The sequence below is a fragment of the Chiloscyllium plagiosum genome, unplaced genomic scaffold (assembly GCF_037043375.1).
Source record: "Chiloscyllium plagiosum isolate Xiang-an unplaced genomic scaffold, Cpla_swu_hap1 HiC_scaffold_8, whole genome shotgun sequence".
Lineage (NCBI taxonomy): Eukaryota > Metazoa > Chordata > Chondrichthyes > Orectolobiformes > Hemiscylliidae > Chiloscyllium > Chiloscyllium plagiosum.
Window position 1 is genome coordinate 25,217,527 of NW_028270146.1, and position 15,308 is coordinate 25,232,834.

General features: G+C 41.3%; 1 protein-coding gene across 9 annotated transcripts in view; it reads left to right on the forward strand.

Annotated features, from left to right (window-relative positions):
• bcl11ba (BCL11 transcription factor B a) overlaps window positions 1-15,308 on the forward strand; it is a 168,248-nt gene that overhangs the window by 101,898 nt on the left and 51,042 nt on the right. The window contains exon 1 of one of the 9 annotated variants that reach the window (XM_087989665.1): window positions 11,106-11,124. The exons of the other annotated variants lie outside the window; for them this stretch is intronic. The gene's annotated coding sequence lies outside the window, so the exon portion shown is untranslated. Of the gene's footprint in view, window positions 1-11,105; window positions 11,125-15,308 lie in introns of those variants that run through there. 9 annotated transcript variants of the gene reach the window in all.

The window sequence follows — 15,308 nt, forward strand, 5'->3', positions numbered from 1 at the left end:
GAATCAGTAAGAGTATCTTCGTTTACAGCCATGTACTAGTTCTTGAAGCAGCAGTAGGAATGAAGCTGCAACAGTGCATGGTGTAAAATCCAGCATGGCAGGACGGCATAAAAGGCTTGGACATTGAGACCTCTGAGTGCAACAAAGTACTAGATATGCCTTGTTCCTAAGCAGTCCATTACTAAAATATTCCAGCATTATCTTAAAAAGCTTGCCAGATACTGTGCCTTGTTGCAAACTGTCGGGAGATGTGAGGTGGGTGGGGGGGGTAGAAGAAACTTCAGCCACAGTCTGAAATATAATGCAGAACAAGCTTCCATCCAGAAGGACTCGGGCTACAGGAACTTTAATTACAGTGAAATGAAAAGGACATATACAGTGCTTTGAACCCAGTTTAGGGCTTGTGTTCAGACAGCCTGTCTAAATCCTTGAAGAAGAATGTAAATCCTGGCTTGCTGAGTTCTTTCAGCCTCCAGTTTGTCTAGTTTGGATTCCAGCATCTGCATTTTTTTTTGTCTTTGACTACACCCCTCAACTGTCCTGCTCCTATCTCATGATGTTCTCCAGCTGACAAGACCTTCCTTTTGCCCCCGATAGGAAATTACTTCTGGGGGACCCTGTCACTTTGTTAAGCTAATAAATCCCAGTTGCAGCTGCTGCTTTTGCTATAGTAGCTAGATATTTGCTCTGGACCAGTGGGCAAGTAGGTTTCTTACATTTCACACCATTGGGCATCAGTGATTGGATGTGCATGTGGCATGCAAGGTATTTCTGGTGGGTCCCATCCTTCCATGCTCACTGTGGGTTGTAACCCTATAAGTAAAGTGAACCATGAACTTTTCCATGTATGCCTCCAGTCAAGGTTTCCCACAGTTATAAGCCTTTATTTAGTTTGCTGAAGGTTACCTGTTCGAAGTGATTTGAACCTTTGTGTGGAGTACCATGCTTTTGAAGTTGTGGACCCTATATATTGGGAAGAAGCAGTTTCGGTCATTGTATGCCAAAAGCAGTGCAACTTACTGCATTATTAATGTGTGTTCGTTTTGAAGTGCCATCCTGGATTGTGTGCAGGAACAAGGCTGGAGCCCATACATTTCTAATTAGAAACTGAGAACAATACCGTGGGCAGCACGGTGGCACAATGGTTAACACTGCTGCCTAACACCGCTAGTGACGTGAGTTCAATTCCTGCCTCAGGCAATTGATTGTGTGGAGTTTGCACATTCTCCCCGTGTCTGCGTGGGTTTCCTCCGGGTGCTCCGGTTTCCTCCCACAGTCACAAAGATGTGCAGGTCAGGTGAATTGGCCATGCTAAATTGCTTGTAGTGTTAGGTGAAGGGGTAAATGTAGGTGGGTTGCGTTTTGGTGGGTCGGTGTGGACTTGTTGGGCCGAAGGGCCTGTTTCCACACTGTAAGTAATCTAATACCAACCGAGCCAATTTCTCTCCAGCTGTAGGACACCATCTCCATTTTAAGCTGTTCAGTAATGTCCTTGGGGATCCATAGCAAAAGAAAATCAGAGCAGGAAAGTGTAGTTCTGGTTAAGTTGGCTTGAAATTATACTGAGTTGGTCAGGGAAGTATGTTAGTATTAAATCAGAATGTGATGATTTGTCGCCCTGGATGGACTTTCTGCTCTGCTGGAGATAGGTATGAATACAGGTGGCATGGAAAGTGGGGTCACCCATGAGTGTGGACACCTTTCTTCCAGAGAAGAAACAACAAGTTGCATTTCTATATTACCTTCTAACATATTAAGAACATCACAAAGTGCTTCACAGGGGAATTATGAAACAAAACCCGATGGTCAGCTATATAAAGGAAGAGTAGGACAAGTGGCCAAAAGCTTGGATAAAGAAATGACTTGATTCTGCGCGGCTGCTGTGCGTTTGGAGATTTGTTTTTCCAATTATGAAAATTCATCAAAATCTCCAGGGACTGTATCTCAATAGGTAGTATTTCTTCAGTAAACAATACAGTAGGAGAAATGAGTGATTATTGTTCCTGATAAGTCTAAAACCAGACCTGAGCTCGAAGTGTCCAGAGAGCTTAATTGAAATTTGGACGGTATGCTCTAAAAGCAAACAGATTGACGTTCTCTGTAAAAATGATGTTTTATTCAAACGAAACAGGACGCTGCCCAGTATACTGAGCCATATTTAATTGCAAGCTGTGCAGGACTTAAAACCAGAGCTGGAACTAAGATCGTAAAGATAAGAAGAGATAAGGGCGATCACTCAGCCCACCTTGCTTACCTTACCATACAACAGTCCAGTCTCACCAGCACACATCCAACTCCCCCACGAACCACTCTTAAAGAGTTTTTGTCTTCACTGCCCTACCCAGTAGAACATTCCAGATATTAATCACCCTGTGAAGAAGTGCTCCTGAGCATGCTTTTTTATTAGTTGTGTCTGTGCCCCTTGTCTTGCAGCCAAGGTTTCAACAGATTACTTAGTCCTGCTTTTCCATTCTGCGTATTTTCTTTTTCACGACAAAGCAATCAAACTTTCACTAATGTTTCCTCATCACTCATTCCTCTGACACGTGGAATCAGCCGTGTAGCCCTCCCCTGTGTCACTTCCAGACCTTTTGTGCTTTGATGATAAGAACTGAAAGCAGTGATCAAGGTACAGCCTGAGCAGAACAATACACAGCTTCTACATAATGACCTTCGACTTGTACTCTACTGATTGGCAGCATGGCTCAGCATCCTGTTTGCTTTAATTACTGCTTCGCAGTGCCTGGGCATGGTCATAATTGAGTCTACTGTCACTCCCAGATCTTTCTAAGTTTCTTCCCCTAGATAGCACACACCACTCATTAAGTGAGCATATTTTACTTTTTTTTTCTCCCTTTTAATCTGTATCACCTCGTACATCAGCTTTGAATTTCATCTGCCAAATTGTTTACTCCCTCCAGATTTAGTCCTGCTTTCTACAGCTTTTCCTTTGCTCCCTGTAGTTTAGTGTCTTGTGTGATACTGACTACTCTGTGCATTGTGTTTAATTTATACAAGTCAGGGCTGTAGGATGAAGGTGAATGGGTGTATTTAAGATTCAGATCAGCCACAGTCTAATTGAAAGGTGAACCTGGTTCGAAAGGCTGAATAGCCTATTGCATGTTCCTACATCACTGGTAGGAATCATCTCTCTAAGCCCTAGCACTTACATCTTTCCAGCTTCATAGCACTCCTTCAAGTAATAACCAGATGCTTTTGCTGTTCTTCTCTCACACCTCACAGTCTCAACCTCCATGTCTATTTCTATCCTGTTTGTTTTGTTTTCTCATTTACTCTCTGCGTCTGTCTCCAACTCTGTGTCTTTCTCTGTATCTCTCCTCATCTCTCTTTCTCTCTCTGTCTCTCCCCCCAACTCCCGCTCCCCCCTTCATTTATTTTGATTAATTTATTTTCAACCTCCTGAACCTTCAACAACCCCAACCCTACAAGTTGCTAGCTACCTTAAAGCTGCCTTAAGTTAGTGTGATATAGACTCATATATTTGGGAAGTCTGGTGGGGTTTTACACCTTCTGTTTGAGGAAATAAGTTCTTCAGAAAATGTTGGACAGGCAGGATCTCTGAAAGTTTGCTACCTGCTGTTCCCAGTATTATTTTCAGGCAATAGCAAAAGCAATGTATTTGGAGAATGAAAATCTGAAACAAAAATCTAAAACACTGGAAATAGTCAGCAGGTATGGGAGCATCTGTCGAAAGAAGTTAACATTGCAGGTCAACAAGCTTGCATGAGATAGTTTGCTTCCAGTTGATTCCACTATCTTCGCTGGTTATCAGAGTAAAAAGAATTGGCCTGTACAGTAATGGGATTGTTTGGTCATTTTTATTTTGAAAGCAGACATCACCTCAGAGCTTGTTTGTAATCTGGTGAAACCTTCTGAGTGCCTCAGGAGGCTTCTACCTTTAACCACTGGGATTGCATGACATTCATGTTAAAAACACTTAGTCCTTGTGATCACCCAGCTTGGTTTCATGCACCTGAAGAGATGGGAGAGGAGTTTTCATTTTACTTGTTTTTCCTTTGTCGGCCCTTTGTGTGTCGTTTATAAATCTCCCAGGAAATTAAAGGATGGGATTGGGGAAAGCTATCGAGGGATGAATTTCATATTTGTGCAATGGGGCCAGCTTGCTGGGCTGACTGATCCTTCTCTACTTGTAAATTTTATGTGTTCTTAAAATATTTCATACTATGGTACTTGGTGTTTTCCAAACTCGCACCTTAGCAATGAGTACAGTGTGTGTGGTACAGCAGAGAGACTTTAATGATAACTTGTAAAGATGTCTCAAAATGTTCACACAAACTAAACAGGCTGGACGAGGATTCTGAACTGAAAATGTTTGAAGGTGGGATCCTCAAAGTCCAACCTTTAGCACAGTGCTAATATGCATTTATCTAATGCCTTGCACATGAGAAACAATCAAGATACTTCACAGTAAGGAGTCCTGAAAGAAAATTGTGACAGCTCCAACACAAGAAGCTATTAGTTTCCTCACAGAGGTAGGTTTTGGAGAACATTTAAAAGGAGGAAAGTGAGGTGGAGAAATTTAGGGAAAGAATTCTTGAACTTAGGGCCCAAGCAACTGAAGGCATGGCCTCAAGTAGTATAGTGAAGAAAAGTGAAGGAGATGCTGAAGAGGTCAGAATTGGAGAAGTACAGAATCTCTGTTGAGTACAGAGCCACAGAAGCTTGTGGAGGTGTGCCGGGCCAAGCTATGGAAAGATTTGAAGACATGAATGAGAATTTAAAATTGAGGCATTAACGACTTTATTAGAAATGGAGAGAAATCAGTGTTGTCAGGTCAAAGAGTCAGAGAATGATGTACAACACGGAAACAGACCCTTCGGTCCAACTCATCCATGCGGTTAGATAACCTAAACTAATCTAGACCCATTTGCCAGCATTTGGCCCATATCCCTCTCAACCCTTCCTATTCATATACCCATCCAGATGCCTTTTAAATGTTGCAATTGTACCAGCCTCCACCATTACTTCTGGCAGCTCGTTCCATACATGCACCATCCTCTGCGTGAAAAAGTTGCCCCTCTGATCCCTTTTAAATCTTTCCCCTCTCACCTTAAGCTTATGCTTTCTAGTTTTGGACTCCCTTACCCTGGAAAGATGGTCTTGACGATTCTCAGTATCTGTGACCTTCATGATTTTATAAATCTTGATAAGCCTCAGCCTCTGATGCTCCAGGGGAAAAAAATGCCCCAGCATATTCAACCTCTTCCTAAAGGTCAAACCCTCCAATCCTGGCAACATGCTTGTAAATCTTTTCTGAATCCTTTCAGGTTTAACAACATATTTTCTATAGCATGGAGACCAGAATTGAATGCAATCTTCTAAAGGTAGTCTAACCAATGTCCTGTACAGCCACAAAATGACTTCTATATTCAGTGCACTTACCAATGGAAAGCAAGTGTGCCAAATGCCTTCTTCATCAACCTGTCTACACGCAGCTCCATTTTCAAAGGACTATCCACCTGCACCTTCTAGGTCCCTTTGTTGCCTCCCCCCCCAGTGTCCGATCATTAAGTGTATAAGTCTTGCGCTGATTTGCCTTACCAGAATGCACCACCTCACATCCATCTAAACTCCATCTGCCACTCTTTGGTCCATTGGCCTATATGATCAAGAGCCCATTGCCCTCTGAGATAACCTTCACTGTCCACCACACCACCAAATTTTGGTGTCATCTGCAAACTTACTAAACAAACCTTCTATATTCACATCCAAGGAATTGACATAAATGGTGAAAAGCAGTGGACCCAGCACTGATTGTTGTGGCACACCACTGATCACAGGCCTCCAGTCTGAAAAATAACCCTGCACAACCACCCTCTGTCTCCTACCTTCAATTCATTAAATACATCTTCTGTCTTTTAAGGATTCTGATTTATGCTTGATACAGAGAAATACACGGAGGTCCAAAACACAACCAGCAAGTGCTGCTAATGGTCAGGCAATATCTGTGAAAAGAAGGGATGAGTTAGCATTTCACATTTGGACTCTTTTGTCCAGACCCAAAATGCTGACCTCATCTGTTTCTCCTCCTGCAGATGCTGCCTGACCCACTAAATGATGTCCATTTGTCTTTGTGGAGAATCTTGAATGAAAGAAAGGAAGAACTTGTACTTATTTAGCGCCTTTCACAACTTCAGGACAGGGAACTGTGCCACTTGTCTTGCACACCTCATCGATTCCCCAAGTAGGTTAGCTATTGCCAGACCAGTACTTGTACTGCTACGGGAAGCACAGTATCTGCTATGTGACACCTCCCCTTTAATTGCAGAATGTCAGGACCACAGGCAGTTGTGCAATTAAGTAGTCTCCATTAACATGAATGGGGAAGTCTCCGTCTCTCAGCGCAAACATTTTATTTTCTGTTGTTTGGTTTGCTATTTTCAAAAGGATGCATGGAAAAAAACAATACCTACTACTGAAAGAGTGAAACACTTTAAAAAGGGGGAGGCGTGATTGTCCCAGTGGGGCGTTTCCTGGGATAAGCCAGCTCTTGACAGTTCACCACTGAGCTGCTGTGTTTAGCAATTGGGGAAAGTTCGGTGCTGCAGCACTGGGAAACTTTTTTCATTGTAGTGTTGTATTTTTAGCATTGTTTTAATAGATAATTGTTATTAGCCTAAACTTTGACACGTTACCCATTACTGAAGTCTAGCCAACTAACACTGACATTTAAATGCTAAGTATGTTCCTGTCCACAGCAGAATCTCTCATTCATCCTTTCATTCCTCCACACTGATTTGTTTTGGTACTGTACTCCCCTGGCTGTCAAGCTGTCCTGCACCTTCAGTAAGTTGGAGCCACGCTGTATCCTAACTTGCACCAAGTCCTGCTCTTCCATCACATTTGTGCTTGACAGCTCTCACTTCAGGGTCACCTTTTATGGATCAGTTTTAAAAATTCTCATCCCGTATTTCAGATCTCTCCATGACTATATTTTGAACCTCTTTCAGCTCGAGAACATTTTGGGATTTCTGCACATTTCTAACTGCGGTCTTTCATTCCCCCTCCCCCCAATCCCCACCAACACGCGCACACTTTTAATGAAAAGCCAACATCGACAAAGGAACTTCAGAACATGGGATGCATCAAGTGTCATTCCATACTGGACAGTTGAAGTCCACATCAGGGTGTAGTGACCATTGCTGAAGTCTAGCCAACTAACACTGATATTTAAATGCTAAGTATGTTCCTGTCCACAGCAGAATCTCTCATTCATCCTTTGTTTCCCCCTGCTGCCATGTCTCTGTACCCAAACAGCAGATAGCTTGATAGTTCTGATCCCAGTTCATGTGTGAAAAACGTCCACTTGCTGCATCTGCCATTCAGATATGGGAATCCTTGCTCGTGTAACCGCCACCTGTCCACGGAACGTGGCCTTCAGAAGGATGGGAAAAGACTTGTCATAGTAGTTTGGTCAACACACATGGTGGCTGTTTTGAATGGGGATGCTCAGAATTACTTCAGTTTTCAGTTAGTTTTTGCATGTGTATTTTTGGTGGCATGTTCCTCAGAGTTCTCTGAAACATCATTATTACTTCTGATTGATATTGGTTAGATGGAGGAGACGGTGGTGGAAGATGTGAATAAGCTGATGGAATTCAATCCAAAGGCAGAATTTGGTGTGTAAACACACATTTTACACATGTGAGTCAATTTGAGTAATAATGTTACTGATACAAGGAAAATGGAAGAAAAATTAGAGACTTGAGACACTTTATGCAATTAAATGAGTACACAATTGACTGCTGTAGAATTAAATGGGAGGTACTGTCCTGGAATAGCAATTTCATTACAATTGTGCCCATACCACGCGCAATGCTCCAATTACTAAAGAATTGTGAAATGGAAACAAAAGGTGCTAAACTGAGGCAGTGGATTCTGTATAATAGAGAGGGGAGAATTAGCTGTAATTTTATGTTTAAGTTGTGTTATTTTTTTCACTCGAGCGTAGGAGGTTGAGGAGTGACCTTGTAGAGGTTTACAAAATAATGAGGGGTATGATAAGGTGAATGGCAGGTGTCTTTTCCTTAGGGTGGGGGATTTCAAGTCTTGGGGCATATTTTTAAGGTGAGTGGAGAAAGTTTTAAGAAAGACATAAGGAGCAAGTTTTTACACAGAGAATGGTTTGTTTATGGAATTAACTTCCAGAGTTAGTGGTTGATATGAGTACAGTTACAATGTTGAAATGGCATTTGGGTTAGTACAGGAATAATAAATGTTGGAGGGATAGGTGCAGGCAGCTGGGACTAATTTAGTTGAGGATTATGGTCAGCATGGACTGGTTGGACTGAAAGGTCTGTTTCCATTGTGTATGACTCTGTGACCCTCATTGGATAATACCTGAGTATCAAAGAGGTTTCCACTGGATTGAATTGCACTTTTCTCTTTCTAGTGGCAGTGCTTGATAAGTGGTGGGAAATGTAAACAAAAGGTAAATTTTGAAAGAAAAATTATTACGTAACTCTGTCCTTTCCATGGGTATTTGTTGGTAATGATATTGTGGGATGTGAAACTAAATCTGGTAAATGCAATTGAAATACAGATCAGCCATAATCTAATTGAAAGGTAGAACAACTTTGATGGGCTGAATGGCCTATTGCTGCTTCTCTGTTCTGTCCATAGGAGGAGGTAAACCTCATCATTGCCTTTTTTGGGCAGGGTATTTTTCATTCTTGATCCCCTTTCCATGTCCAAGGTGCGCACATTGACTTAAGTTATTCTCGATTATCTGCGCATGTTCATCAAGAATTAGGAGGCTTGGTGATCTGAATTTGATTTTGGAATCCCAGTAAATGGGTTCTTGGGTGCATATATGCTGTCAGTTGTGATTATTTGAAATTTGGCATTCTTGGATTTGTCCTGATGAGTGCAAATCGAAAAACTTGCACAACATTTGCTGTGGTGTTCAAGTTGTATATGAGAGAATGACTGACTGTTGTCAATTTGACTTTAGAATTGTTTTTATTGATCAGTAATGGTGCCCCAACACCTAGTACACCTTTGCTACATGGAGTATGAACAGAGATTGTGATACTGTTTGATACAGGAGGGCTTCAACAAGCCAGCAAGCTTCCAACCTTACCTGATGCATGTGTGTGCACATGGAGGTACAATTTTCAGCAAATACCCCTAGATAATGTTCATGTGTAGCAAGCCTAGCCCTTTATCCCATCCCTACCCACCAGAAATGGACAGGCAAATTACAGCACCCGTGATGTGAGCTAAAATCAAAAAAAGAATTAAATAGCCTTGATTAAATCTCTCCTCACCCTAGCATTTACTGAATTAAGATCGGAAGAAACCTCTGTAGCGTGTATCCAATAGTACAGACCAGCAAGTTAAAATAACCTGTTTCTGTGCTTTAAATGCTGTACAGTCCAGAGATACACTTCACTGGGTTGGCAAATGCTAGGTGAAGGAGGTGATTGGCATTTCAGCTGTGTTGGGATGATATAAATTTCTCTATAGTGTTACAAGGTAGGGGATGGTTTGCAATGAAAAGATTGGAGTTGCTTAAGAATGCGGTTTACCACTTGAGGGCAGTTGGGGATGGATAACGAATGCTGTCTCTGCTAGAGATGCTTATGTTCTATGAAAGATTAAAATAAAATAATGTCAGAGACGGTATCCCTGTACTTTTGCTGAAGACGCAATGGCCATTGTAGAGGTCTGCTGGGGTCTGCCTTAGAATACTGTCCAGAGTTGGTAAGCTGTGCAGTATCTATTTACTGATTTTTCAAGAACTTCAAGGCACAGCTGATATTACAGTAGCGATCACATAGAACTATTCAGAAATCTCTGTCAATTTAAATTCCCACCCTCCCCTTTAAATAGAGAAAGGTAAACCCCATTCAATTGCTGTGTGTTGTAATTGCAATAATTTAATTTAGCTATTTAACCTGTAATTCGGCAATATTTATTAAAGCGCTGTTCACAGAATGAGGCCATTAAGAGCAAATGATGAATACATTTAAATTAAAATTAACAGTTCTAAGAGCTAGTTGACCTCCATTTTGTAATGGTTTTATTAGACTGGTCACACTAATTATAGCCAATGATTCACTCGAAAATGAAAACATTTTGCAGTGCAATTTTTCCGTGTTTATTTGAGAGCATTCTCCACTGAAATGCAAAGAGAAGGTCTTTCTATGTTTAAAACAAAATTAAATTTTGCTTCTATTCGTTGGTTACACAGATTGCTGTCAGTGTTCTGTTTGTTTTCTGCATGTATTCCAGGGATGTATGTGTCACTGAATAGCATTAGTATAATTATTCGTGTCACAAATGAGACTTAATACTTCTTTCTTTGTGAGAAAAATTGTTTACATTGTGTTCTTAAATTACACAATGACAGTTTTACCCCATGTTGTTGATTTCTTTTGGTGGGTGTGGGATGTGGGGTGTAGTTAAAGGATTTTGGGTTTTAAAATCTGATAGGTCTCTCAAGTACGTATCAGTCTACTCACTACCCCAAGAATAAGTTCAGTGAGGTATAAACTATCTCCTTTGACAGAATATAGTGTGGGGAGAAGTGGTGTCCCAGCCACATTTATCCTTTGGGGCCAACATCACCAGAAGAAAATTGCTCATTATCGAAATGTTTTTGCTGAATTTGCTGTGCAAATCCAAAGCTGGGGTTCCCTACACCTCAACAGTGATTCCACTTCACAAGTATATTATTATTTACAAAGGCCTTTAGGAAAATGGGAGGTCATGAGTTGAAATTAGATCCCAAAAAGAAAGAAAAGGGAGTATTCTGAAAATAATAGTGTTTCCTGTTGATGTTTTGTATTTAATGTGGTTGTTTGTGTTTTGTTTCTTAGGAATCCTACAACACAGAAAAAAAAGTCCATTTGGCCCATTGAGCCTCTGCTGGTCCTTTGAAAGAGCAATCTAATTAATCCTACTCCTTGTGGGTGGCACAGTAGCTCATTGGTTAGCACTGCTGCCTCACAGCATCAGGGACCCGGATTTGATTCCATCCTCAGGCGACTGCCTGTGTGGAGTTTGCACATTCTCCCCTTGTCTGTGGGGGCCTCCTTTGGGTGTTCTGGTTTCTTCCCACAGTCTAAAGATGTGTAGGTGAGTTGGATTGGACCATATTAAATTGCCCATAGTGTCTAGTAATGTGTAGGTTAGGTGGATTAGCCATGGGGAAATGCAGGGATAAGGTATTTGGGGTGAGTCTTGGTGGGATGCTCTTCTAAGAGTAGGTGTGGACTTGTTGGGCCAAATGGCTTGTTTCCAAACTGTAGGGATTCTTGTTCCTGTCCAATAAGCCAACACATTTTATTCTTTTCAAACATCGTCCAGTTCCCTTTCTGAAGTTACTGCATTTCTAGGCAATGTATTGCATGTCATATTTTATCCCATGTGACAAGTTATCTTCTGTACCTTGTATGCTGCAGGTATTGGTGAACAGTAGGCATACCTGCTTCAGCATCCCGTCGAAGCAATGACGAATTTCAATGTGCAGGTTTCTTCCTACTCCATTACAAAGAGTTTTCTATCCATCTGGCAGCTGAGGGAACAGTGAGAACAAAGCTTCTAATCTTGGGCATCTTCTTAGGTATTTTGCCACCCATGCAGTGCCACACTCCACTTAGCGTACCATGTTAAGCACACAGTAATCCTCCCAGTGATGGCTACTTCATTAGGGTAAAAAAGTAAAATGCTGCGTGGATTGAGTGCTATATGGACTGAATCCATGCCATTCACCCCCTCCCGTTACCTAGTCAGTGACTGAACCACTTGCAGATTGGTAGGGCAGGGATTGTTCCCTCCTCACAAAGAAGACAGTAGAGTCACCTCAGTTTGCTTCAACACTACGCTCTGAACCAGGAGGAACAAAATATGCTGTTTTTGTTGATGCAGCGTACTATTCATTGGTGCCTGCTGAGGCATTGTTGGGTCTCTGAAAGGAATGGACTCCACTTCTGAAGTCCTCTCCTTAACTCCACAGATGTTCAGTTTCTAGAAAGGTCTAAAAAAACTGTGGCTGTTTGGGGGAGAGGTAATGGCAAAGACGAGTGTCAACAATAATGGATGTTGGGTGTGATATAGCAGAGTACTGTTAGCACCCCTTGAATCTGGACTCTGCGATAATCAATTCCTCCTGCAGAACAGAACATTTTTTTTATTAGTATGTAGTTATTTATCTTTTACTTTGCACTGCCAGTGCAAATCCAGTTGAGAAATTGTCGCTGACAGTGCAATACAGAGACAAACCTTGATGATGGAGAGCCCTTCACTGCCTCAGTACGCCCTAAGTTCTTTACAGCTAATTAAGTACTTTTTGAAGTCTAGCCACTGTTGTGTAACTTAGGAATTAAGTTTCATAATGTAGGAATGAAGTTTCGAGCAGTCTACAGCAGGTTGCTAGTGAATGGCTAAACCGCCCATGTAATTCAGTGTGCATTGGACTTTTTCCAAAAGGCCATAAAGGTGGACAGGGTGGGAAATCAAAATGATGTCTTGATGCAGTATGAGTGCTTTTTTGAATGTGTGGTTAATATTGACTCATTTCCAGAGGGTGTGATTATAAAACATTTTGGCTAATTTTGAATTCCTATTGCATTATCCAGAACAGTGAGCTGCTGGCTACTGACTCTTAGTAACCTGTGGCATGGTAGTGGCTCCAAGATCTCAGACAGTGTTATTAGTGGTGAGGGCTGTACTAAATGGCTTGAAGCATTATGTAAATTTGGAGAAAGATAGGGCTGAACAGAAACCAAATCTTAAACTGGCCAGATTTGAGAAATCTTAATGTTGGTTAGGTTTCCTGTATTCACCTGCTATAAACTGTAAGCAGTGGTCCACAGTGAGTTGAATGTTTGCTGATGTTCTGCTAGGTAACACTGTTTGTGGAACACTAATTAATAGGGGTTTTGATGGAGCCCTTTGCCCCTCTCTAACCTGGTGCACTGGGGTCCGGTAGTCTGACCAAATATTGCCCTATCCAAACTTGCGCAAAGGGTTTGGAAAGTAGGATTGGGGAAACCATCGAATCAAGATCAAAACTGCCATGTAGATTTGATGCCAAATAATTGTTTAATTTTTAAAAATGAACTGAGGAATGCTAACTTAACACCTATTCATTCGTGACTAAAAGTTACCACTTTTAAAAAGAACTTAGGAGCAAGTTTATAAAGTGCATGGAAAGAAGGGAAGGTAGGAATTTAAATCATTCACTGATGTTCAGTAGAAATTTCCGAGCAGAAAATGCCTTATGGCACCTGCACAATGCAATAATCTTCAGATATTTAAATACAGTGGCTCGGTTGCTAGGCTAAAGAAATAAATGTTTGCACTTAGATAGCACCTTTCATGACCTCAGAAGTCCCAAAATCTTTCTGGTCAGTGACATACTTCTGAAGTTTTGCCACTGTTGAAATGAAAGAAATTTGGTCGTAATTTGTGTACAGCAAGCTCCCACAACAGCAGATGATTTGTGATTTAATGATGCTGGTCAGGGATAAGTATTGGTTCAACTGAGTAATTCAAAAGCCAAAGGAAATTCTGAAATAAGGAAGATACTCCAGTTCTTTGTCATTGCTTGGTCAAGCTTCATAGTTTCCCTGTCCTGCCATATTCTGAGTTTTTAAAAAATATTTTCTGTTGCAGTGTCTGAAGTAAATGAGCACAGCTCTGCTGGATAATGTGCTTATTAATCCATATTCAACTCACAATTGTGGTGTCACTTTCAAAGCCATTAATGATTTAATAAGCAACTCAGTGGATCAAAAGAAACACTAAAACAAACTGACATTGGAAGCATTCTAAGTTCTGCCCTTTTTTGCAGTTAAGCTGTGTTCCTGATTCATGATTACTGATTTTATTTGTGTTGTTTTGTAGTGTCAACAGTGCAGTTCTACAGTTTAATACTGATCCTGGCCTTAGGCTGGTAGAAAAGTATGTGTCCACAGCAGCTTTCCTCACTTAACAGTCTCATTGTTCATTGAGGCAGATGCATTAAAAGAGATTTGCACATTGATGCCATCTACTTGATATGTGTTTTTGTTTAAATTTGCATATTGCTTGCCCGGTCACATCCATGCTGTCCACATGCCTTGGAAGGAGGGCAGAAAAGGGTGCTGCTGGTTGAGCCCACAGGCTATTTCCCCAGTCCCTGGAAATATTGCACTCATTAGCTGATTTACTGCTGCGTTGTCCAGTACATTAGATACTAGCCACATGCGGCTAATTGAGAATCCAGATGTGGCTAATTGCATTTCTGATTAGTAAGTTAAAAAAATGTTATAGACACTGATCTCAATATTCATTCCTGCAAGGTGCTTGCAAAAATACATGAACCTTTCCATGTTGGTGAAATGAAAAGCATGAAAGGCCGTTTATTTTTGATTGTTTTGTAAGTTGTAGCTCTTTGGGTGTTAGATGTTTGTTTAGTCAACATGGGAAGGCCTTGCTTAGTGTTGTCCCAAGCAGCATCATTTTGCATTAACATTGCTGTCCAATTAATATTCTGCATTCCTGTTGTATTGTTGCTGTTACATGCTAATGTTATTTCTGCGTCTGAACTGAAGTGTCTAGACAGTCCTGTGTAAACCTGTGTGAGAGTTGAAGGTGGGTGGAAAACAGGGAGGGTGTATCAGGTCTTAGAAGGACTGGAAGCAGATTTTTAAATGTGCTGAGAATAGTTTTGTCTTGGTTTCCTGTTGTCCTACTAAATAAAGACAACAGGTTACATACTCACTGCCTTCTACTGAGGTAATATGGGCTGAGGTTAGAAACAGGAAAGAAGAGGTCATCCCGTTGGGAGTTTTCTATAGGCTGCTGAATAGTTCTAGAGATGTAGAGGAAAGGATAGAAAAGATAATTCTGGATAGGAGCAAGAGTGACAGGGTACTTGTTATGGGGGACTTTAACTTTCCAAATATTGACTGGGATTACTATAGTTCAAATACTTTAAATGGGTCAGTGTTTGTCCAGTGTGTGCAGGAGGGTTTACTGACATAGCATGTAGCCAGGCCAACAAGGGGCGAGGCCACATTAGCCAGGTGTTAGATTTGGAGGTAGGTGAGCACTTTGGTGATAGTGACCACAATTTGGTTATGTTTATTTTAGCGATGGAAGGGATAGGTGGATACCACAGGCCAAGAGTTGTAGCTAGGGGAAAGGCAATTACGATGCGCTTAGGCAAGATTTAGGATGCATAGGATGGGGAAGGAAGCTGCAGGGGATGGGCACAATTGAAATGTGGACCTTATTCAAGGAACATCTACTGCGGTTCCTTGATAAGTATGTAC